General features: G+C 45.4%; 1 long non-coding RNA gene across 1 annotated transcript in view; it reads left to right on the top strand.

The window, feature by feature from the left end:
• Window positions 1–21,817, top strand: part of LOC311443691 — a 206,836-nt gene extending 185,019 nt beyond the window's left edge. Inside the window, exon 2 of the long non-coding RNA XR_014697430.1 lies at window positions 21,677–21,817. This is a non-coding gene — a long non-coding RNA (uncharacterized lncRNA). The remainder of the gene's footprint in view (window positions 1–21,676) is intronic.
• Window positions 21,818–22,745: the final 928 nt, after the last annotated feature.

The following is a 22,745-nucleotide window of genomic DNA, read 5'->3' as shown; positions in this document are numbered from 1 at the left end:
GGTCTGGAGTCATGGGTATTGGGTTGGGGTTTGGGGCTCAGGTTTCAGGCTCCAGGTCTGGGGTCAGCTCTGGGTTCGAGGGCTCAGGGTCAGCTCCTAGGTTGGGGTCAGTTCCAAGGTTGGGGGCTTGGTGTCAGGACTTCAGGTTGGGGCTTGGGACTGGGGCTCAGGGTCAGTTTCATGGTCACGGGCTCAGGACGGGGACTTGGGTCCGGGTCCAGGGCTCAGTATCTGGTCCGGGTGCGGGTCTGGATCTCGGGTCCGGGTCTGGGCCTTGGGCTCGAGGCCGGGGCTCAGGGTTGGGTTGGGGGAGGGAGGTCAGCTCTCGGTCCAGGTCTTTGGGCTGGGTTTGGGTCCAGGGCTCAGGGTTGGGTCTGGGGTGGGGCTTGGGGTTGGTACTCAGGGATGGGGCTTGGGGTGAGATCTGTGTCCTGGGTCAGCTCCATGGTCCAGGGCTCATGTTTGGGGCTCATGGTTAGCTCTGGAGTGAGGACTCTGGGATCAAAAGTCTGGGGTCAGTTCTAGGATCAGGGGCTCAGAGTTGGAGCTTGGGGTCAGGGCTCGAGGTCAGAGCAAACTCGAGGTCGAGGGTCCTGGGCTGGGGCATGGGTCTGGGGATCAGAGTTGCAACCAGGTCCAGGGCTCTGGGGTTGGGTCTGGGTCGGGGCTACAGAGTCAGGTTCAGAGTGGGGGCTCCAGGGTCTGGTCTGAGGTAGGGGCTCTGGCGTTTGGTCCAGGTTGGTGGTTTGGGGGTCAAGGGTCACTCATCATTTGTCACAGTGATGGTAGCAAATTACATCCAAAGACAATCAAGAACAGCCAAGCAATCATCTCTAAATGGCATCTTTGATTATTTTTTTCCTCTAACATTACCATATTTAGTAACTTGTAATAAATTTCATAATCATTCCTCCATGGAATTTAGCACTATTAAATTATGCTTATTCTTGTTGGTACAATAAGGTTAAGAGTATTAATCTCAAACAATTATTGTCTATACAGAGTGGAAGTTACAGTAGCAAGTGGTAGTCCACTATGGTGAGGCCATAAAAGGAACTAGCCCTACATGCTTGAGTCCCAAGTTGCCATATTACAGGATAACTTGGAACATAGCATGACACTACATATTCTTTACAAAGCCGTTCCAGGAGATAAAAGGACATATTAGGTTGTGAAAAATCAAAATATCTTTTCTCAACACTGACTACGGGTTTAAGCAAAAGTATGAAATAGTTGGTAAAGCCTACCAGGGACATCACAAGGCAAGACAGACAGTGTTTAAAATAACAACTACTCCCTCCTGCCCCTGTAGATTAAGAGGTTTGACCCTTTGGTGTCATTTGCTGTTTTCAACTTGACTGGAATAAAATAAACAAGAAGCCACGACAACAAAAAAAAAAAAACACACTGAAGTAACAACCTGTATAGAGCAGTTTACAGAGACTTGATGTAATATTGTGCTCTCTAGTGGATAAATGTGATTTTGCACAATAAAGTTTCAAACCATGCTGATTCATCCACCTGACCAACACATCTTCAGCGCAGAGAAAAATATCAAGATTTGGACAACATGAAAAGAGTGCAAGTGCCTCGTTCAACAGATTTATTATAACCTAGATAGGTTTATACTGAGTTACATGACAGACCAGAGCTAAATAAGGCTTCTAATTATACAAAGAAAATACCTGAGACATGCTTTTATGCTTGTTTACATTTTTAAAAGTAGCATGTAATGCAGTAGCAAAACGTGGTTTTGTTTATTTTAAATAACATGACTACTTGGTTAATTTTAACATAGTTCTAGATAATACTGTATAGTCTGTATACTGTATATTTACACTAGGTAATGCTGTTTGGTTTACAGAATAAGGAGTAGGATTTTTCTACAAATAAGCTGAATAACAGAATTATCTCTGCTGATTTATTTATAGGAAGAACTATCATGATCTCCAACTTCTTTGTAGTCATGCATACACCACTCTATTCTTAAATATACTGAATGATTCTTCAGGAAATACTAACTCTCTAGCTTTTCTTGTAGGGTTGAGAAAAATATAACCCATTTTCTTCATCACTACTGTCCTATGTTTATTTTTTCTGGGCAGGTATGGACTAATGAACACATGAATTCAACTTAATAGCAGATGAATTAGACTGTGTTTTTAAAGAATAATTTGGCCACTTGATGCTTCCTCAACCGTATACAGAATTTAACTTCCTTGAACTCTGCATCCTAACTAGGTTGCTGGAATAAGTCTGAAGTTAGAAGACAAAAATACAAAAGTGTTAAAAAAGCTAACTTTACAGTTAATATGCTAATTTTAAAAGGTATTAAAATATGGCATGTATTTAAATCGTAAGCAAGGATCTAGAAAGACATGGGACATTAGATTTCTCTTTTACTCTTTTATGTTTTTGCTGAATGTGATGATCAGCTGTTGACTATCACAGAAAGTATCATTCTCTTCCTCTTTGGCCCTTAGAGATGAAATATGGGAAGGAAGCATGGGGAAAATGTTTATTTTTATAATGCATCCACAAAACCTATCTTTCATTTTTTAAGTTACCTAATATGCTCAGAATAGACAGCCTAAGACTTAAGCAGAGCTAATTTGAAAAGTATCATAAGCCACAAACATAATCACAGAGTTAAAATCCTGCCTTCCAAAAATCTAGCTGGCAAATCTTTTGGTTTATTATTTTTAATGAAAAATGTTTTATGTATGATCTTATGCCTAGAGAAAGAAAGGGAGAGTTGAACTGACTTGGGGTATAACTGCTGCTGATTTGGCAGTAATTTTAACAATCCCATGACTAATCCCATGACTAAAGTCCCATGATTTTAGTTAGTCCCACGACAGCAAACTTAAAAAGTTTCTGCACTGGCAGTCATTCATAATTTTAAATCAGATAACAGTTGTCAGTGATGTGATAAAAGGAAAATCTCTATTTCAGCAGTTTTGTCAGTTCTTATTAATTTTTCTATTCAGTGATATAAGAGAGAAACTGTAGTTTGGGTATGGCTAAATATCCATATTTTTGAAGTGCTGGAACTCTAAGAGACTGTTTCCATTTAATATTCTCCTGGCTCTATCATTTAAACCATACTTTATTTAACTCATATCATTTAAAATCATATATAAGAAAGACTTCGGTTCATCTAAGAAAATGGTTTTGAAAATAAGGAGAAAGAAGCAAGAGATACCCCTTCCAGTTCTGTGCAGTTATCATTACAGATAGGTAATACAGAGAGATCTTAAATATATTTAGCTTAAAATACTGTAGTAATCATGCAAAATTTTCATAAAGTTTTCAGCATGTTGTAGCACCACTTCAAATTAACTGATACCTGATATAATTGGTTTTATTGTATTAATACCTGTCAGTTATACTAGTGCACATATAGAGGGGAGGCAGGCCAGTGAGAAATGCTTGCTTTTCTAAGCCTCATTTGGGAGTGGGCAGGTCTGTAAAACCTGCCTTTTTAGCCACAAAAATGTTATCACAGCAAGGCAGAAGTTTCACTGGGTTTTACAGACTCAGCTAGTTACATCACATTAGAGTTGGTTCACTATTGAAAGTTGTGGAGAAAAATACTAAAGTATAGCTCAGTAAATTAATGCCTTAATTGTAAGCCATCCAAAAATTAGGTCAAATGTTATAGGCTACAAGATCCTGCTTAGAAATTCAATTTAGGCCACATAGGGAGTGCAAATAAGCTACCTTCCATTAAAAATCAATCTTGTTTCTTAAGGGGGAGAGACCAAAACCCCAGACTATTCATGCCAGCTTCTAATCCCATCCTACAAGAAAACTTTGAGGTTTTTGGAACAGCCAGGTAGTCATCCAGTGACAAATTACTGTTGTTACTACAACACTACCATGACAGACCATTTTAAGGATAATTTCCAGTAACTCCTTCAGAAGCTATCATGAAAAGAACACAAAATCTCACACTGACCTATTAAATTCAAGTACTCTCTGTACTTCATGATAAAGAAGCTTTAGTGAAGATGAAAGCACAGCCCAGGAGATCTTCTTAAGACAGAGCAAATGTCAGAATTCTTTCAATTTCCTATAGCTCAGCAGTTGCAGAAGTGCTGTTTGAAGTCTAACAACCTTTAGACTTCATGTGGTCCTGAACTGATGCAGTCTAGACGAAGAAGGGGTAGAGTGAGTTAGAATTAGAACATTCATCTTACAAAGTCTGGTTGTCAGAGCAATTTCTAAAAGCATAAATGTGAAGAAGCAGACAGTGCTAGGTCCCAACAGCAGTGGGGAGAAATAACAACTAAAAAACAAACAAACAAAAACAAAAAACAAAAACAAAAAAAAAAAAAAAAAACCAAACCGGAAGTTCTGTGTTAAGTCAGTGTACAAAATGGGTATTGCTGTCCAAAGTCCAACTATTCTTACATCTCTCACCTTGGCACAGCTTTGATTTTGGGTGATGCAAAATCTGGACCTAGTATCAAGTGATTCCACCCACAGAATCATTATCCAAAAGGTTCTCTTCACATGTAGAGACACTGGGGAAGTCAGAACATATCTTCAACAGTATTTTATGCTTATAGACCAAGGGGCAATTCTGTTCTGAACCTGTTCTGGGTGGGTTGGGTGAACATGAAGACAGATGTTTTTTCCTTCCATTATATTATCTAGTATTTTAGTATCTAGTGGCTCTACAAGCTACTGAGGTGAGATTCCTGCTTATCCAAGAGTGCACACTTACTGATGAAGAATCTCTACTCATCTTTCTTGTCCCAACATGAGCATTGTGGACATAGTTCATTGGCTCCCCTATCATGTTCCGGTCGAGTCTCCAACACTTCTTCTATAGGAAGGAAAATATGTTTCTACTCAGAAAATAGGAGGCAGCTTTCAGACAGAAACAAGGAGCGGCGAACAAAGAAAAAAGACAGTCAGTTCTGACCCCCCAGTGACTCCTTGTGGCAACCAGGCTTGTCGTGTTAAGGGGTGTAGCCGATTAACTGTTATGGGTCTGGTCAGATTCAGGGTACTGAACTATCACAATCACAGATTCACCAATAACGCATTAACCAGTATGGGTCTGATCAGATTCAGAGCACTGAACTACCATGGTTATGGATTCACCGATAACGTATAACCGTCCTTACTCTAGTTGCGTTCAATGAGAACTATCACAGCTAGAAACAATGCAGTTAAGTTCAATTTATTACAGCAACAGGTACACAGGTTCTTTGGATTGCCAGCAATAATTTACTGTCTGCAAATGCAAGCTAGCACTCATGAAATACATAGGTGCACAGCCTGGAAATTAACGTGTTAAAAGACACAAAGACTCTATAGAGATTTCCAAGTTTCTGAGGAGACACACAGTATAACCAAGTGTTCAAATCTCACCCAAAAGTGTCCCAATGGGGGGGCGAAGAGAGACTCCTCCTGTTGACTGATCCCAGGGGTCAGGAGGTCCTCAGGATGGTGTATTCCCTTGTGATGGTACCTCCTCTTACGGTGGTACCTCCCCTGACAGTGGTATCTTCCCTGATGGTGGTATCTTCCCTGACATCCCCTCTCTCTTAGGCCAATTTATATTATTTTCTATCTTTTAGGTGGAGCTTGAGTGACTCTAGTCAAGCATATCTTAGTTACGATTGGTGAAAAGTTTTCCCGTCTCTGTTTAACAGTATAGGCTTTGAGGAATTCAGAGTGTATGCTCAGTGAGGGGTGGTTGCACCTTGGAGGCAGGTAGCTTTTGGGATGGAGGTGTGTTTTGGTATTCTAATGATATTATAAAGAGAAAAAGTAACCTAGAGTACAGCATTTGTCAAAACATGACAGGTCGTTGGCTCAGGGTAGCAAAAAGCGAAGCTTATCAGTCTCAGTGTGCTCAAGAACAATTGAGTCACCACCTGATCACAGAGCCTAGCCTTGGTGTCTCTACTCAACTCTATGATCCGTACTGTTCCTTAGAGTTAACACATCAGGTTTCCCCAGTGCAATAGCATCTAAGGTTGGAAGCCTAGGGCAAAAAACATATAAAGCTTAAACACAGCATAACACACACATTCTTAACTTTTCCATTACTTAGTGCAATTTAATCAAAACAACTTGATAGTAAAAGTGTTTTATGTTATAACCAAAAGATAAAATTTCAAATGTGGTAAAAGATGGCAGTTGTGTATCTACCTACAAGCTGGGGTCTTTCACCATTGCATCAGTTAAAACAAACGAGGGATTCAGTCATTATATGCTTTCAGTACATATTACTTAATTATTTCTCTGGGAGTTAAAGCAGTACAAGGACCAAGATGTTGTTCCTAAGTGAATTTAGGAAGGAATTGCTTGAGCAGATTCACAGAAAAAAAGATCACAGAAAGCATCTGATGAGTATACTAGAAAGAAATTATTTAATTTATACTAAAATATCTAAAATTTTGGTAACAGTTATTGAGCAACAGGTATTTCAACAAGACTGAAACAAGTCTGTAAGAGAGCTGTTTTAGACATACCTACATAAGGCAGCAGTATCAACTGAAAAATCAGTATGTTCACAGCAGAAAACAGCATGAAGCAGCATGCACATTTATTCCCAGACAGAAAGTAGAATATCACAGAATCACACAGAATCACAGAATTGAAGGGTTGGAAGAAACTTCAAAAGATCATCAAGTCCAAACCTCCTGCCAAAGCAGGTTCCTTAGAGCAGGCTGCCCAGGTAGGTGTCCAGATGGGCCTTGAATATCTCCAGAGAAGGAGACTCCACAACCTCCCTGGGCAGCCTGTTCCAGTGCTCCGTCACCCTCACCATGAAGACATTCTTTCACATATCACAGAATCACAGAATTTTCTAGGTTGGAAGAGACCTCAAGGTCATCGAGTCCAACCTCCAACCTAACTCTAACAGCCCTCCACTAAACCATATCCCTAAGCTCTACATCTAAACGTCTTTTGAAGACTTCCAGGGATGGTGACTCCACCACTTCCCTGGGCAGCCTGTTCCAATGCCTCACAACCCTTTCAGTGAAGAAGTTCTTCCTAACATCTAACCTAAATCTCCCCTGGCTCAACTTAAGCCCATTCCCCCTCGTCCTGTCACCAGGCACGTGGGAGAACAGGCCAACCCCCACCTCGCTACAGCCTCCCTTGAGGTACCTAAAAAGAGCGATAAGGTCACCCCTGAGCCTCCTCTTCTCCAGGCTGAACAAGCCCAGCTCCCTCAGCCGTTCCTCGTAGGACTTGTTCTCCAGGCCCCTCACCAGCTTCGTCGCCCTTCTCTGCACCCGCTCAAGCACCTCCATGTCCTTCTTGTAGCGAGGGGCCCAAAACTGAACACAGTACTCGAGGTGCGGCCTCACCAGAGCTGAGTACAGGGGGACGATCACCTCCCTAGCCCTGCTGGTCACACTGTTCCTGATACAAGCCAGGATGCCGTTGGCCTTCTTGGCCACACTGCTGGCTCATATTCAGCCGACTGTCCACTATCACTCCCAGGTCCTTCTCTGCCTGGCAGCTCTCCAACCATTCCTCTCCCAGCCTGTAGCTCTGCTTGGGGTTATTGCGCCCCAGGTGCAGGACCCGGCACTTGGCGTTGTTAAACTTCATGCAGTTGACCTCAGCCCATCGGTGCAGCCTATCCAGATCCTCCTGCAGAGCTTTCCTACCCTCAAGCAGATCGACACACGCACCTAACTTGGTGTCATCTGCGAACTTACTGAGGGTGCACTCGATGCCCTCGTCCAGATCATCGATGAAGATGTTAAAGAGGACCGGCCCCAGCACCGAGCCCTGGGGGACGCCACTAGTGACTGGCCTCCAACTGGACTTGGCTCCATTCACCACGACTCTTTGGGCCCGGCTATCCAGCCAGTTTCTAACCCAATGAAGCGTGCGCCAGTCCAAGCCAAGAGCAGCCAGTTTCTTGAGGAGAATGCTGTGGGAGATGGTGTCAAAAGCCTTGCTGAAGTCAAGGTAGACCACATCCACAGCCTTTCCCTCATCCACCCAGTGCGTCACTCTGTCATAGAAGGAGATCAGGTTCGTCAGGCATGACCTGCCTTTCATAAAGCCATGCTGACTGGGCCTGATCGCCTGCTTCCCCTGCAAGTGCTGCATGATGGCTCTCAGGAGGATCTGCTCCATGAGCTTTCCTGGCACTGAGGTCAAACTGACAGGCCTGTAGTTTCCCGGGTCTGCCCTCTGGCCCTTCTTGTAGATGGGCGTCACGTTTGCTAGCCGCCAGTCGATTGGGACCTCCCCTGATAGCCAGGACTGTTGATAAATGATGGATAGTGGCTTGGCCAGCTCCTCTGCCAGTTCCCTCAGTACCCTTGGGTGGATCCCATCCGGCCCCATCGACTTGTGCACATCTAAGTGCCGTAGCAGGTCACCAACCAGTTCTTCATGGATAATGAGGGCCACATCCTGCTCCCCATCCCCTTCCACCAGCTCAGGGTACTGAGTATCCAGAGAACAACCGGTATTGCCGCTAAAGACTGAGGCAAAGAAGGCATTGAGCACCTCCGCCTTTTCCTCATCTCTTGTAACTAAGTTTCCCCCCGCATCCAGTAAAGGATGGAGATTCTCCTTAGTCCTCCTTTTTGTGTTGATGTATTTATAGAAACGTTTTTTGTTATCTTTAATGGCAGTAGCCAGATTGAGCTCCAGATGAGCTTTGGCCTTCCTAATTTTGTCCCTGCACAGCCTCGCTACTTCTTTAAAGTCCTCCTTAGTGGCCTGCCCACTTTTCCAAAGCTTATAAACCCTCTTTTTCCTCCTAAGATCAAGCCACAATTCTCTGTTGAGCCAGGCCGGTCTTCTTCCCCGCCAGCTCGTCTTTGGGCATGTGGGGACAGACCGTTCCTGCGCCATTAAGACTTCCCTCTTGAAGAGCGCCCAGCCTTCCTGGACCCCTCTGCCCTTCAGAACCACCTCCCAAGGGACTCCACCAACTAGTGTCCTGAGCAGCTCAAAGTCAGCCCTTCGAAAGTCCAATACAGCGGTTTTACTGGTCCCCTTCCTGGCCTCGCCAAGAATAGTGAACTCCACCATTGCGTGGTCACTCTGCCCAAGACAGCTCCCGACGATCACGTCCTCCACCAGTCCTTCTCTGTTTGTGAAGAGAAGGTCTAGCGGGGCACCACCCCTGGTAGGTTCATTAACCAGCTGCGTCAGGAAGCTATCTTCCACGCTCTCCAGAAACCTCCTAGACTGCTTTCTCTGGGCTGTGTTGTGCTTCCAGGATATGTCAGGGAAGTTGAAGTCCCCCACGAGTACAAGAGCTGATGATTTTGCAACCTCTGTCAGCTGCCTGTAGAATTCCTCATCTGTCTCCTCATCCTGGTTCGGCGGTCTATAGCAGACCCCGACCAGGACACTAGCCTTGTTGTCCCTGCCGATCATAACCCAAAGGGACACGACCTTGTCATTCCCAACCTCGAGTTCTACAACCTCGAAAGACTCTCTAATATAGAGAGCCACACCACCACCCCTTCTATGCTGCCTGTCCCTTCTATAGAGCTTATAGCCAGGCATTGCAGCACTCCAGTCATGAGACTGGTCCCACCACGTCTCCGTGATGGCAACCAAGTCATAGCCTGCCTGCCGCACGATGGCTTCCAGCTCCTCCTGTTTGTTACCCATGCTGCGTGCATTGGTGTAGATGCACTTCAGCTGGGCCATTGCCTTATCCTCTGGCCTTGCCATTGTTCCCCCTGGCACAGCCCCAACAATCCTAGCCTCAGCCCCATCCCCCTTCCTACCTAGTTTAAAGCCCTCTCAATGAGCCCTGCCAGTTCCTGGCCCAGGATCCTTTTTCCCCTAAAAGATAGGGACCCGTCTGCGGCCATCAGGCCAGGTGCTGAGTAAAGTGCCCCATGATCAAAAAACCCAAGATTACTGCGTTGGCACCAGTCCCGGAGCTACGTGTTTAACAGGTGGGCTTTCCGTGTCCTCTCTGAACCCCTCCCTGCCACCATAGGGATGGACGAAAACACCACCTGCACTCCCGCTCCATCCACTAACCGACCCAGTCCCCTAAAGTCCCTTTTGATAGCCTTGAGGCTTCTCTCTTCGATGTTATCACTGCCCGCCTGGACTATCAAAAGGGGGTAATAGTCAGAGGGGCGTACCAGGTTAGGAAGCTTCCTGGCAACGTCCCTGACCCTGGCCCCAGGGAGACAGCAGACTTCCCTACGGGTAGGGTCAGGCCGACAAATAGGGCCCTCTGTTCCCCTAAGAATCGAGTCACCAACAACAATAACCCTCCTGTCTTTCTTGGTGGAGGCAGTCCTGAGGCGCGGAGTTGACCTCCTCGCCCCAGGCATCCTCCTGGGAACATTTGCTACCTCTTCCTCACACACCGGCCTCTCAATCTCTAGGGCCTCAAACCTGTTGCGTAAGGGCACCTGGGAAGCTGGGGCCGGAAGGGGAGGGGATCGCCTGCGATGTCGAGCAGGGACCTGTTTCCATTCCTCCTCAGCTCCCAGATCCCCTCCCTCTGCCCGACGGGGACAGGGCAGGGTGTCCGCCCCCATTTGAGGAGTCTCACCTCGGCACCTCCCCTTGAGGCCCTGCAGGGAGTTACTCCAGAAGTCTATCTCCCGCTCACACTCCCTGATGGCCCTCAACCTCTCCACCTCCTCCTTGAGCTCCGCCACCATGCGGACCAGATCATCCACCTGCTCGCACCTCACGCACGCAGTTTCTCTGCCTCCCGCCGAAGGCAGCAACAGGCTCAGACACTCCTTGCATCCGGTGACCTGAACTGTGGCATTTTTTAACGGGTAGTCGGTCTGCGTGTGTACCGACTTTCTGGAGAGCGCACCGTGCCTGGTGGCGACCATTATTGCCTAGTTACGGCTGTTGTTAATGAGGTGTTGTTTGTGTGTAGGGGGAGCGCTCTGCCCTTCCTGCGCGCCCTGCCTGCGCGAACTGCCGCGCCACTCCCTTCTGACGCGCCACGCCCTGTTTGCCCACCCTGTTCGCCGCGCTCCTGGTCGCTCGCGCTCCCTAGGGGCAGCTTTTGAATGGCTGGGGAGGGGGCGCTGCTGGCTCCGCCTTCGCCTCATCAGCCTCCCTCACGAGGGCTGCCGGGTCCTGGCGGCTCCCTCAAGTAGGCTCGATGCCGGAAAAAATTAGCCCTGCCTGGCCCGATCCCCCGCTCCGCTGCAGAACGCGTCTGCCCCGGAGCCGATCGCCTTGGCAAATGTCTATCTTGTGGCCATTACCCCTTGTCCTGTCCCTGCAAACCACTGAAAAGAGGTTGGCCAAATCCTTCTGTCTCCCACACCTCAGGTATTTATACACAGTGATGAGATCCCCTCTCAGTCTTCTTTTCTTCAGGCTGAACAGACCCAGGTCTCTCAGCCTTTCCTCATAGAGAAGATGCTCCAGGCCCCGTATCATCTTTGTGACCCTCTGCTGGACTCTTTCCAGGAGATCCCTGTCTTTTTGTACCAGGGAGCCCAGAACTGGACACAGTACTCCAGGTGAGGCCTGACCAGGCAGAGGGGGAGGATCACCCCCCTTGACCTGCTGGTCACTCTCCTTTTAATGAACGCCAGGATCTCATTGGCCCTCTTGGCCATGAGGGCACACTGCTGGCTCATGGTCAGCCTGTCGTCCACCAGGACCCCCAGGTCCTTCTCCTCAGAGCTCCTCTCCAGCAGGTCGTCCCCCAGCCCGTACTGATACATGTGGTTGTTCCTTCCCAGGTGCAGGACTCTACACTTGCTCTTCTCAAACCTCATTTGGTTTCTTCCTACTCATCTCTCCAGCCGGTTCAGGTCTCCTTGAATGGTATCACAGCCTTCTGACGTGTCAGCCACTCCTCCACTCCTCCCAGCTTTGTGTCATTGGCGTACTTGCTGAGGGCAGACACTATTCCCTCATCAAGGTCATTGAACAAGACTGGACCCAGCACCAACCCCTGGGTAACACTGCTGGTCACAGGCCTCCAGCCAGACTCTGCGCCACTGATCACCACCCTCTGAGCTCAGCCAGTGTAGTGGGTTTACGTGGCAAGGTTTTGGTAGCAGGGAGCCATAGGGGTGGTTTCTGTGAGACAGATCTAGAAGCTGCCCCATGTTTGGGAAGGGCCCCATTGTTTTCCAGAGCTGAGCCAATAAGCGATGTTGTTTTGCACCTCTGTGAGAGCATATTTAAGACAGGGAAAAAAACGCTGCGCCACACAGCAGCTGGGAGAGTCAAGGGAGTGAGAAACGGCCTTGCAGGTGCCAAGGTCAGTGTAGAAGGAGGGGGAGAGGTGCTCCAGGCGCTGGAGCAGAAGTCCCCTGCGGCCTGTGGTGAGGACCATGGTGAGGCAGGATGTCCCCCTGCAGCCCATGGAGTAACACGGTGGAGCAGGGTTCCACGCTGCAGCCCGTGGAGGAGACCACGGTGGAGCAGGTGGCCCTGCACCGACGGAGGCTGCAGCCTGTGGAAGACCCCTGCCGGAGCAGATTCCGGGCCGGACCTGTAGCCCGTGGAGAGGAGCCCACACAGGAGCAGGTGACCTGGCAGGAGCTGCTGCCCGTAGGGGAGCCAGGTTGGAGCAGTTTTCTCCTGAGGGATGGACCCCGTGGTACGGACCCATATCTGGAGCAGTTCTGAAAGAGCTGCTGCCTGTGGGAAGCCCACGCCGGATCAGTTCATCAAGGACTGCATCCCGTGGGTGGGACCCCACAGCACAGGGGACGAGAGTGACCGAGAAGGAGCGGCAGAGAAGAAGTGCTGTAGACTGACCATAACCCCCATTCCCCGTTCCCCTGCGCCGCTCGGGGGGAGGAGGTGGAAGAGGGTGGATGGGGGGGGAAGGTGCTTTTGTTTTTTTTTTTTTTTCCTTTGTTTTCTCACTTCTCTCGCTTGTTAGTTGTAGGCAATAAATCTTACTATCTCCTTATGCCGAGTCTGTTTTGCCCGTTACAATAATTATTGCGTGATTTTCTCGTCCTTGTCTCAATCCTTGAGCCCTTTTCACATATTTTCTCTCCATTCCTCTTTGAGGAGGGGGAGTGAGAGAGCGGCTGTGGTGGAGCTCGGCTGCCCACTCGAGCGGAACCACGACAGCCAGTCAGCCAGTTCTCAAACCACCTTACTGTCCACTCCTCTATCCCACACTTTCTCAGCTTTGCTACCGGGATGTCATGGGAGATAGTATCAAAAGCCTTGCTAAAGTCAAGGTAGATTACATCCACTGCTCTCCCCACATCTACCCAAATGATGATGCCATCACAGAAGGCAACAAGGTTGGTCGAGCACAACTTGCCCTTGGTGAATCCATGCTGACTACTCCTCATAACCTTCTTCTCTTCCAATTGCTTGGAGATGGCATCCAGAACAAGCTGTTCTAACACCTTTCCAGGGACAGAGGTGAGACTGACTGGCCTGTAGTTTCCCAGATCCTCCTTCTTGCCCTTATTGAAGACCTGAGTGACATTGGCTATCCTCCAATCTTCAGGCACCTCTCCTGTTCTCCAGGACCTTTCAAAGATGAAAGAGAGTGGTTCGGCGATCACCTCTGCCAACTCCCTTAGCACACATGGATGTATCCCATTGGGATATATATTCTAGTTTCTGTAAAGAAGTGTAATTAAAGCAATACAAAAACTAAACTAAGTCTTGTTTAACAGTCAATGACCCTGTTGTAACTAGAGCTGGCCAAAGCTTCTCAACTATTTAGTATTTTGCAGAAAACAGCTTAGAAGCACAACAGATTGCACTCCTAAGCTTCACAAATATTTGCAAAACAAAGTATTCTTATGTCTTACATAGTTGCTCTTCACAGACACAGAGAAGTTCAAAGTAAAGAGAACTCTACAACTCCAAAAAGCCATTAAACAAAAAAAAAAAAAAAAAAAGAGAGATTTTTATGTCTGCAGCAGAACCAGTTCACCAGACAGAGCCCAGACCTTCCCAGAACACAGAGAACTGTTAACACAGCAACCCCAAATCAGAATCACAAACAGGAAACTCACAGACTATACATGTCCTAAAGCAATGATAAAACCCAACAGTGTAGTCTTAGTGACTTTTTATTATTATTATTATTTATTTTTATTTTTATTTATTTTTCTTAAGATACATCCCCTCAGGCATCTATAATAGCCTTTCATATAAGCTTTTTCACATCTTTAAACACTAAAAGAATGTAATAACAGGCCAATTTATTAAGAAGTTCTTTAAAAAGACACCATAAATTCAGCCTTTCTTAATCAATACCAAAGTCTTCACAAACTGCATAAACTCCCCCTATCATAGGCATTTCTTATGCAGTCCCACAGTTACATAATTAGCACATCAATTTCTTTCACTTTTGTAGTTTTATTTCACTTTGTTGCTTCTCACACTGCAAGCAGATTTTTTTATTTCTGTCATTTATCTTTCAAAGTGTTTGGGCATCCTAGGTTTAGGTGTTCTATATGATGCATTATTGCAGAAATGAAAAATTTCATTTTATCCTGTGTGGTTTTAATACAACTCACTAGCTGGCAAAATTACCATTTTTCACCCCACTTCATCCTCTCACAAAGGCCTTTATCAATACTAGTGCCTTGTATGAGTGCAGCAAAGAAAGGACAGTGGTCCCCACAACTGCAAGAAGATGCAGAAACCAAAGCTTTTTCCCACACTTCACAGAAGTTGCAGACTATTTGGGTTTATTGCATGTTATTATTATCAAAGCTAATATTTCCTTAAAAATCACAAAGTGTGTCACTGTACCCTAATAACCTGTTTTGAAAGCAGACTTACTGAGGGGTGAAATGAGCTTACCAGAGTCAAATTAGACATGGGAACATCCCCATCCCAAAACAGTGGCCGTACGCCTGCTCTGCTCCTGCTGTACCCTTCAGGCATCCTGCCGGGTTCCACCTCCTCATTCAAGCACTGGCAAGAAGCCAGCTCTTGCCTTGGCAACCCCAACACATTTGCAGTTGATATTCCTTGATTATAATCCTGACAGCTAAACTAGACCACTTTGGAGTGAATCACCCCAGGATGATTCCTTTGCTCGGTAACATGCTGCAGAAGTCTATCTGGCAGTGCACTTTACGGTTACCTATTTGTGTCAGAAAAGGAGAATAGAAGCCAAAATGGTGTTCTGGTTTGGCATGAGATTTGTACAGCAATGCAGTTTTCTCAGCACTACCCATCCAGTCCGTGGCTAACTTCCAATCCTGTGGAAGCCCTGCAGGTGTCATCCTGGAAAAGAGCAGCGCTAAATGTCTTCCTGTTGTGTTCTGCAATGGGGCTCTTCTTTTCATCTTCATGAGTCAGGGTGTCATCCTCCAGAACAGGAATGTCTGCACAAGGGCACGGGACACTGCCTTCCTCCCGGAGACTCAAGGTTTCCACATTATCTGGAAGAATTTAAAAAACATCTTAATGTGCTCAGGCTCACCCAAGATTAATAAAAGCCAACAAGAATCCCAAAACCGAGGAGAAAACAATATTTTGTCACTGTTGGCACACAGACCAGAACCAGACAATATGCTGTTCTTTCTCTCTGCTTTTCGCCATAGCAGCAGCAGCATGAAGAAGAGAGAGACAAAGGGCTGGGGAAACAGCTAGCACACGCAGACACAGATGTTGAATGCAATGGGCAGGATACACAGCCATGCTGCAGTCCGTGGAGTCAAAGTGCCCCAGAGCTTTATGAACGTTTATATATATTTCACTGTAACAGTCAATTTGTCCCACCATTGCTATGCATTAAAAAGTACTGAAAATATTTCTGTGGTTTACTTATACTAATTCTATATGAAGTATAGAACATTCTTCTAAATGAAACAAAAGGATCTCCCCTTTCCATTGACAGGAGATGAGCACCATAAACTTAATAACAGACTAAATGCATCTATTCTCCACAATTGCCCTACAGACTCAAGGTCTGGTCATGGCGAATCCTTGATTCAAGCTGCTGGTGAAAGGCAATTAGTTAGCAGCTGCTACCTCACCTCAGCTGCAGGCTGGTTACCCTTGTGACTTGTGGAAAACGGACTCCATAGTCAATAAGATTGTAAAGTAGGTATGTTTATTCAGTGCTGGGCAGCACGGGGGGTAGTCCCACCAAAGATGTGCGCACCTGACACAACAATTTGCCATGGCTATATGCAGTTACATATGCATGAAGTTTCACAGTGCGCCTATACATATTCATAACCTGTCCCCACTTCATATTAAAATTAGTCCTAAGGTGTCATTTCCATAAACTCTTCCCATCTGCGCTTGCACAGTGTCTCTGGTGGTGGTCATTGGGTGTCGTGGGGATGAAGGCTGATGACTCTTCCTTGTCACTGCTAGTTGACCTCTTGTCTTTGTGCACTCAGTTGTTCCTTGGCTCTTGTCCATCCGCAGGACCAGCTTCTACCAGTTTCTTAAGATAGGCTCACACTCTTACTAGGAGACTGACGTTGGTAAGGGGCCGAAGACTTCTTGCTTTAGTTAATTTGCACAATGCACCATAGTTAGCAAAGACACTAAGTAGCATCCTAGTTTAATGCCATCAGCACTTTATCTCTACTTGATAAGATTCTCCTAACTCCCTCTCTCAGTTCCCCCTTTTCTAAAAAGTTAGTATATTCTTTTACTATTTCGACTTTCAATATAGTGTTTCCCTGTCTAACACTCTTTCAAAATATCTGTTAGACTCCAGTTTCTGTCTGAGTTGGTTCTTCTTCCATTCGCTGTAGGAGTTTCCTGTACTCTTAAAACACCATAAGTTACATCAGATCACTACACAAAGAACCATGGACAAAATCACAACCAAGATTATTGTGATAAACTGTTTCAGCCAGGTTAGGTTTGGCAACCAGGAAGTTAATTTTTCTACCAAGTCTGTAAATCACCACGATGTATCATCCTGAGCTACTGCATGCAACATTTTATTCTTTTCCCAAATCTTCTCCAGGTCAGTCTCAATCTGTTTTTGTTAACATATGAACAGCAAGTTTGTTTTATGACTGTACACAATCCTCCCTCCTTGGCTAAAAGCATATCTAATCCCATCCTATTCTGAAGCACTACTTTGTGTAGGGAAGAAATTTTTTTCCTATAATGCTAAAAGAGCATTGGCTGTGGCATTTTCAATAATTTCTAATGTGGCTGAGATATTTACAATAGCTTTTTCTAATTCACTTATTCCAAAGGATGGAATCAACCACCTTACAAAACTATGGAATCCTGTGGGTCTCATCATGAGGGGGTTATTCAAAACAGTACGTGTTTGTCTCCATAAGGTCTGTACTATTCCTGGAGGAGGTTCTGTGAATATACCCCCTCAAGGGCTAAGATAGCCCCCAATACAGTGACCCTTCTAATTTAAGGGTTAGCTTTTTCTAGCATGCCCATCTCCACATAGCCAATAGAATCCTTTTTGTAGTTTGCAATTTTGCGCAAGAGGATTGAGGCCGTGAGATCCTGAGTTCATATGCTTTTTATCAGCATATATTGTGACACCTACACCATAATCTCTCATTTTAGTAAGATTAAAAGTTCCTACATATTCTGTCATACTACAGTTGTCAGGTTCCTGGGCTAAATAACTAAGTGGACCTGTACCTATACATGGGATTTTATTGTTTAAGCATCTGGTGTATATGTTAACATTTTCATATGGAAGTAGTTCAAATCTCTCCCCTAGATGTTCACGATCATTCTTGCCAAATGGACATGTTCCATTTCTTGGGTGCACAAAGGTCAATGTCTAATTCATACTGGGTATGCCCCATATGGGGAACTTCATATGGGGTTGCCTCTAGGCAGCACTGTGCACACCCAACAGTCAGAAAGGCTGAAACTATCACTGACTGCCTGTGTGAGTTTCACATACATGTAGGTATTGTGCGCCCACTGTTCAGTTTTCTCGACTAATGATACCATTAAGGGTGTGAGAAATGTAACCTTCCAGGTCACACCTGAGTAACCTTCCAGGGGGTCTTGGGTGACTTTTTCACTGTGGTATGATGGATCCAGGCATTCTGTTCCTTGATTATGATCGTTGTAAAAGAGATAAGGAGTACCTGGAACAGTCCTTCCCACTGTGGTTCCAAGGTCTTCTCTGCAAAAGACTTTACATACACATAATCTCCAGGTTGTTTATTGTGCACTGGTCCATCTAGCCCTCTACCCAGTCCCACTCACATGTTTTCCAATTTCATTGAGCTGTTTACCTAAGGCCACCATATAGGAGGTCACAATTTTATCCCCAGCTTGCATGTATTCCATAGGGTTGTCCATATAAGATTTCAAAGGAGCTTAGCCCTTCCTTTCCCCTTGGTATATGCAAAAGAGCTAAAGGAAGAGACTGAGGCCAAACTGAACTTGCTTCTTGTCCCAATTTCACAATTTGCTGTTTGATTAAATAGTTCATTTTTCTACTTGGCCACTTGACTGAGGGCAATATGTGGTATGAAGTTGCCAGTCTATACCCAAATGGCAGCTAATTTGCTGTACCACTTTCGTCCCTGCCAGAGGATATAGTTGCTGGAACTCCAAAACATGTATTATTTCTTGTAGTAATATCTTAGTTACCTCCCGAGCCTTGGCTGTTCTGGTTGGAAATGCTTCTGGCCATCCTGAAAAGGTGTCAGTTAATACCAACAAATACCAGTACCCCCCTTTTCTTGGGAGTTTGGTGAACTCAATCTGCCATTGTTGTCCAGGCCCATTACCTTTTCCAATTTGTCCCATTTTTGGCTTGGGAGTGTTCTTGGAATTAGTCTGGAGACAAAGATCACATTGCTGAGTTACCTGTCTTACTGTGGTATCCAAATTAGGCCCTATCCATTCTCTATTTAAAAACTTTAATGCTACTTCAGCTCCCCAGCATGCTTTATTATGTTCTCCAGTTACCATTCAATTTAATATGGTATCACAACTCTCCCATCATTTATTTATGTTAAACCTGCACGTTAACATTTTCTGTTTACATCTTAGAATATTCTACTTCATTTTCTCAAGCTTTTGTTAATGCCTGGTTTTCTGTTCCTGGTACTAGTGCCAAAATTTGACTTTCAGATGCCTGTTCTACCACCCCTTTGGCTCCTGCATCAGCCAATCTATTTCCCCTTTCAATATCAGTATCCCCTGCTTGATGTCCTTTAATGTCAATTTTAGTAGGCAGGTATACCACTTGGAGTAATTTCAGTATCTCTTCTGCATGCTTAAAAGTCCTCTCTCCTTCCAAATTGCCCCGTGTGTATGCACTACACCAAAGGCATATTTCAAAAATTTATGTGTAAACAATAAGATTCCTTTTTCAGAGAAGGAGCCAGGTTATGCTCCCTATAGCCCTAATATTGCGCCGGTGGCAGCAGAAGTCGCTCCAGGAAGGGAAACAGGGACTGTAATTAACATTGTCCCTAGAAGAGGAGCGTACTCTAGGCTCTGGCAAGAATTAGAACAAGGTAGAAGAGATATTGAGAATTTTGCCTTCCCTGATACCAACAGTACTAACACTTAACTGTGTACCCTCTTAAGTGAACTACCTCCCCTCCTTACCATCAGAGAGGTTAGGAGTTTTAAGAGGAGAGGAAGTCTTTAATTGAGGATCCCATCAGGCTAGCTTAACTATTAGACCAGTTCCTACGACCTAACTTATACTCTTGGTGGGGGTAGAATTATGTCTATAAGTATGTTGTTTACAGGAAAAGAAATGGGAATGATCAGGAGGAGAGCTGCTATACAAAAATGGGAAAGAGCTCATCCTCCAGGACCAGGGGCAATACCAGCAGGGCAGAAATACCCTCTTGCCAATCCTGGCTGGAATAATAATAGTGTGCAACACAGAAATCATATGAGACACTTGGGGTCAGAATGAGAAAGTACTTGGGGAAGAATCCAGAGGACTCGGTATCCCATGGGCTCTTGAAAGTTCATTTTGTGATTAAAGCCTGGCAAAATACACAGAAAATGCTCCAGAAGGTGAAGGGATGTAGTGAACAGACACTGGGGGGCCCTCCTGTGGGAGGCCCAAAAGGTGTGTGTCAGGAGGGAAGATGAGAAGAAAAAGCAGAGATCAAAACTAATGGTATTGATAGTGTAGCAGGTAGTGAGGAAGAGGGTTGGAGAAAGAGGAAGAAAATCTTCAGGGGGAGTCAGGGCCAGGATGGAAAGGAGAGGAAGAGAGATGAAGGAATGGCAGGCAAGGAAAGCTACCTGCATTGCAGCCTGAATCCAAGCAGGGACAGGCTTTGATGGGAAGTGTGGCCAGGCTGGCCACTTCAAATAGGAATATCCTGAGAGGAAGGAGGAGAGAAGGAAAAGGGGATTAAATACGGTATACTGATATGTTGTTTCAGCATCCTGGAGGGAAAAAAACTATGGAATTAAGTTGGCCAATGACTGAGTCTTTTGTGAAAGTACAGGCTGGAGAAAGATAGAAAGAGCTGTTAAAAGAGTTATTGAAGGTGTTAAAGGTGTGGTATGTAGTGTCTGACAGAACTGTCTGAAGTTCAGTGAGCAGGGAAAGAGGATGTAGGCATTATCTAAGTAACGGTCTAGAAGTTTTGGTATATTTGCTGTGATGTTTGTTAAGTTTCCCAAGTATGGGGGGGGTGGGGGGGGAGTGAGGGAGGCAGCCTGCTCCACAGGCCGCAGGAGGGCTTCGGCTCTGGTGCCTGGAGCACCTCCTCCCCCTCCTCCTGCACTGACTTTGATATCTGCAGGGAGGTTTCTCACTCCTTGCTCTCACAGCTGCTGTTGAGCAGCAGGTGTTTGTTTGTCTTCGTGGATGTGCTCTCACAGAGGCATGGACTGTGTTGCTCATGGCTTGGCTCTGGGCAGCATTGGGCCCCTTTGGGGCTGGATGAAATTGTCCCTTATCTGCCACGGGGAGGCTTCTGGATTTTTCTCACAGGGGCTGCCAGTGCAGCTCACCCCCGAACCTCGCCATCGAACCCAATACACTGGGGCAGCTAGGTCATTACTGGCCTATAAAGTATCAGGGGTTAAATTAACTAATGAAATCCTAAAAGCGATAAGGGTAGAAGGGGCTGGGATAACAGTGCCACTTTTGGGGGTTCATCTGAATGAGACAGTGGGGTCATGTGAATGAGACAGGTGGAAGTTGCAGTGGCTGCAACTTTGCCAGCTGACTGCACTGTGTGAGGTACAGCTTGGGACCTTCCTGCCTCAGGAGGAACCCGAAGCCTGGGGTGATCCCCAGCACCGAGCTGTCCTCACATGCTGCCCGAAGTACATGTATGTGAAGTCGAATCTCCCTAGGAAGAAGTCCAGGCTGCCATGTACTCCCAGCACTGGGTACATGAGTTCATGTCACCAACACTCCAGACAGAGGCCTAACATAGGGACCACATGGCACACAAATGCACCCCTGAGGCCTCTGGAAGGGCAGGTGGTGCAGCCAGGCCTCCCCAGCCTCCTCCCAGGCATTTCAGGAATTTGAAGTTTCACAGTGGAATATTTCTGTTCCTAAAAGTAGTCTTAGGTAGGATAACTGTTAATTTTTTATTTTATTGAAGTCCCCAAGTGGAAACTCATTGGCTTTGTAATACACAATAAATGTTTGTTCATTGTCTTTTGTATTATAAAACAAGGAGTTCTGTTTGAGGAGCAGGAGTTGCAAAAGCTGTTGCAAGTAAGATGTCTAATACTTCGCTAGACACTATGAAAATTCTTTTGCTTAATGTAACAAAAAGAGAACCCCCTCCCCTTCTCTCCTTCTGCATCTCAGTTGCCTCTTTTGTTCAAAGACACTGCTGCAAAGTTCATGTAACCATCTCCTGATAAGTTGCTAAACTAGTGTATCAACATCCTGCATTCCTGTCTCACGCTGGGCCAACATGACCAAATAAAAAAAGAAGTTGAACCACAACGCTGAGGAAGACTACGGCCTTCATCTTCACGACCACCAGAGGGACAGAGACAACCCCCTAGCAACAGTGCGCGCAGTCGCAGAATATACCAAGATGTGCTGCGTAATCCCGGAATTACCAAGATATAAAAAGGGACCCTGGCGGGGGTGAGGTGCGCGCCGTTGGTGGAGCCGAGACTCCCCGGCCGCCCAGCGCTGTTTTGCTTGCTGTTGCTTACTCAATAAATTCCTTTCTATTATTAATGCAATGCTCTCTGAAAATTAATTAAGGGGGCAATTTATAACAGGCTTGTTTATCCAATGTAATTTATTTTAATGTAAAATACACTTTTTTTATGACAGAGAATACTTCTGTCTCCGATTTGTCTTTAAAACAATTTTTTGTTTCCGCAAGCTGCCTTTTTAAAAAAGAAGAGAGCTCTTTGAAGGGCTTAACTGAAAACCTGTTGCTGGGTTGTGTATTTTCTTGTTTTCTCCCCACCCCAAAAAACAAACAAAAAACAAACAAACAAACAAACAAACAAAAAACCTTAGACATCACTTTTTGCAATTTGTACTTGTAATTTTCAGAGTCTCCATCCCAGAGTTACTCTGGATCACTGGTAGGCATTAAAATAAATTGGTTGGCATTGTTTCTCTCACTTGTATTTCCAGTTCTAAGAACAACACATTTAATTAAATGTTCTAGATGTCTTTCTTGTCAATATCTTACAAAAAATGGTTCATTTAATTTGTCGCTACATAAATTTTTACACAAAGTAAATCACATACATTTACACAATGTATGTTACACAATGTGTAATGTTACACATTCTAGGCTAATCTAAAAATAAAAAAGGCAGAAAAACAAAACTCTAAGAGGTGTGTGTCAAAAAAAAAAAAAAAAAAGGCATTGAAATTCTGCATTGAAGTGCAGGAGCAATGAGAG

This window comes from Aythya ferina (genome assembly GCF_964211825.1).
Source record: "Aythya ferina genome assembly, chromosome: 13".
Classification (NCBI taxonomy): Eukaryota; Metazoa; Chordata; class Aves; order Anseriformes; family Anatidae; genus Aythya; species Aythya ferina.
Note: the sequence above shows the minus strand (reverse complement) of the source record. Positions and strands in the feature narration are given on the sequence as shown.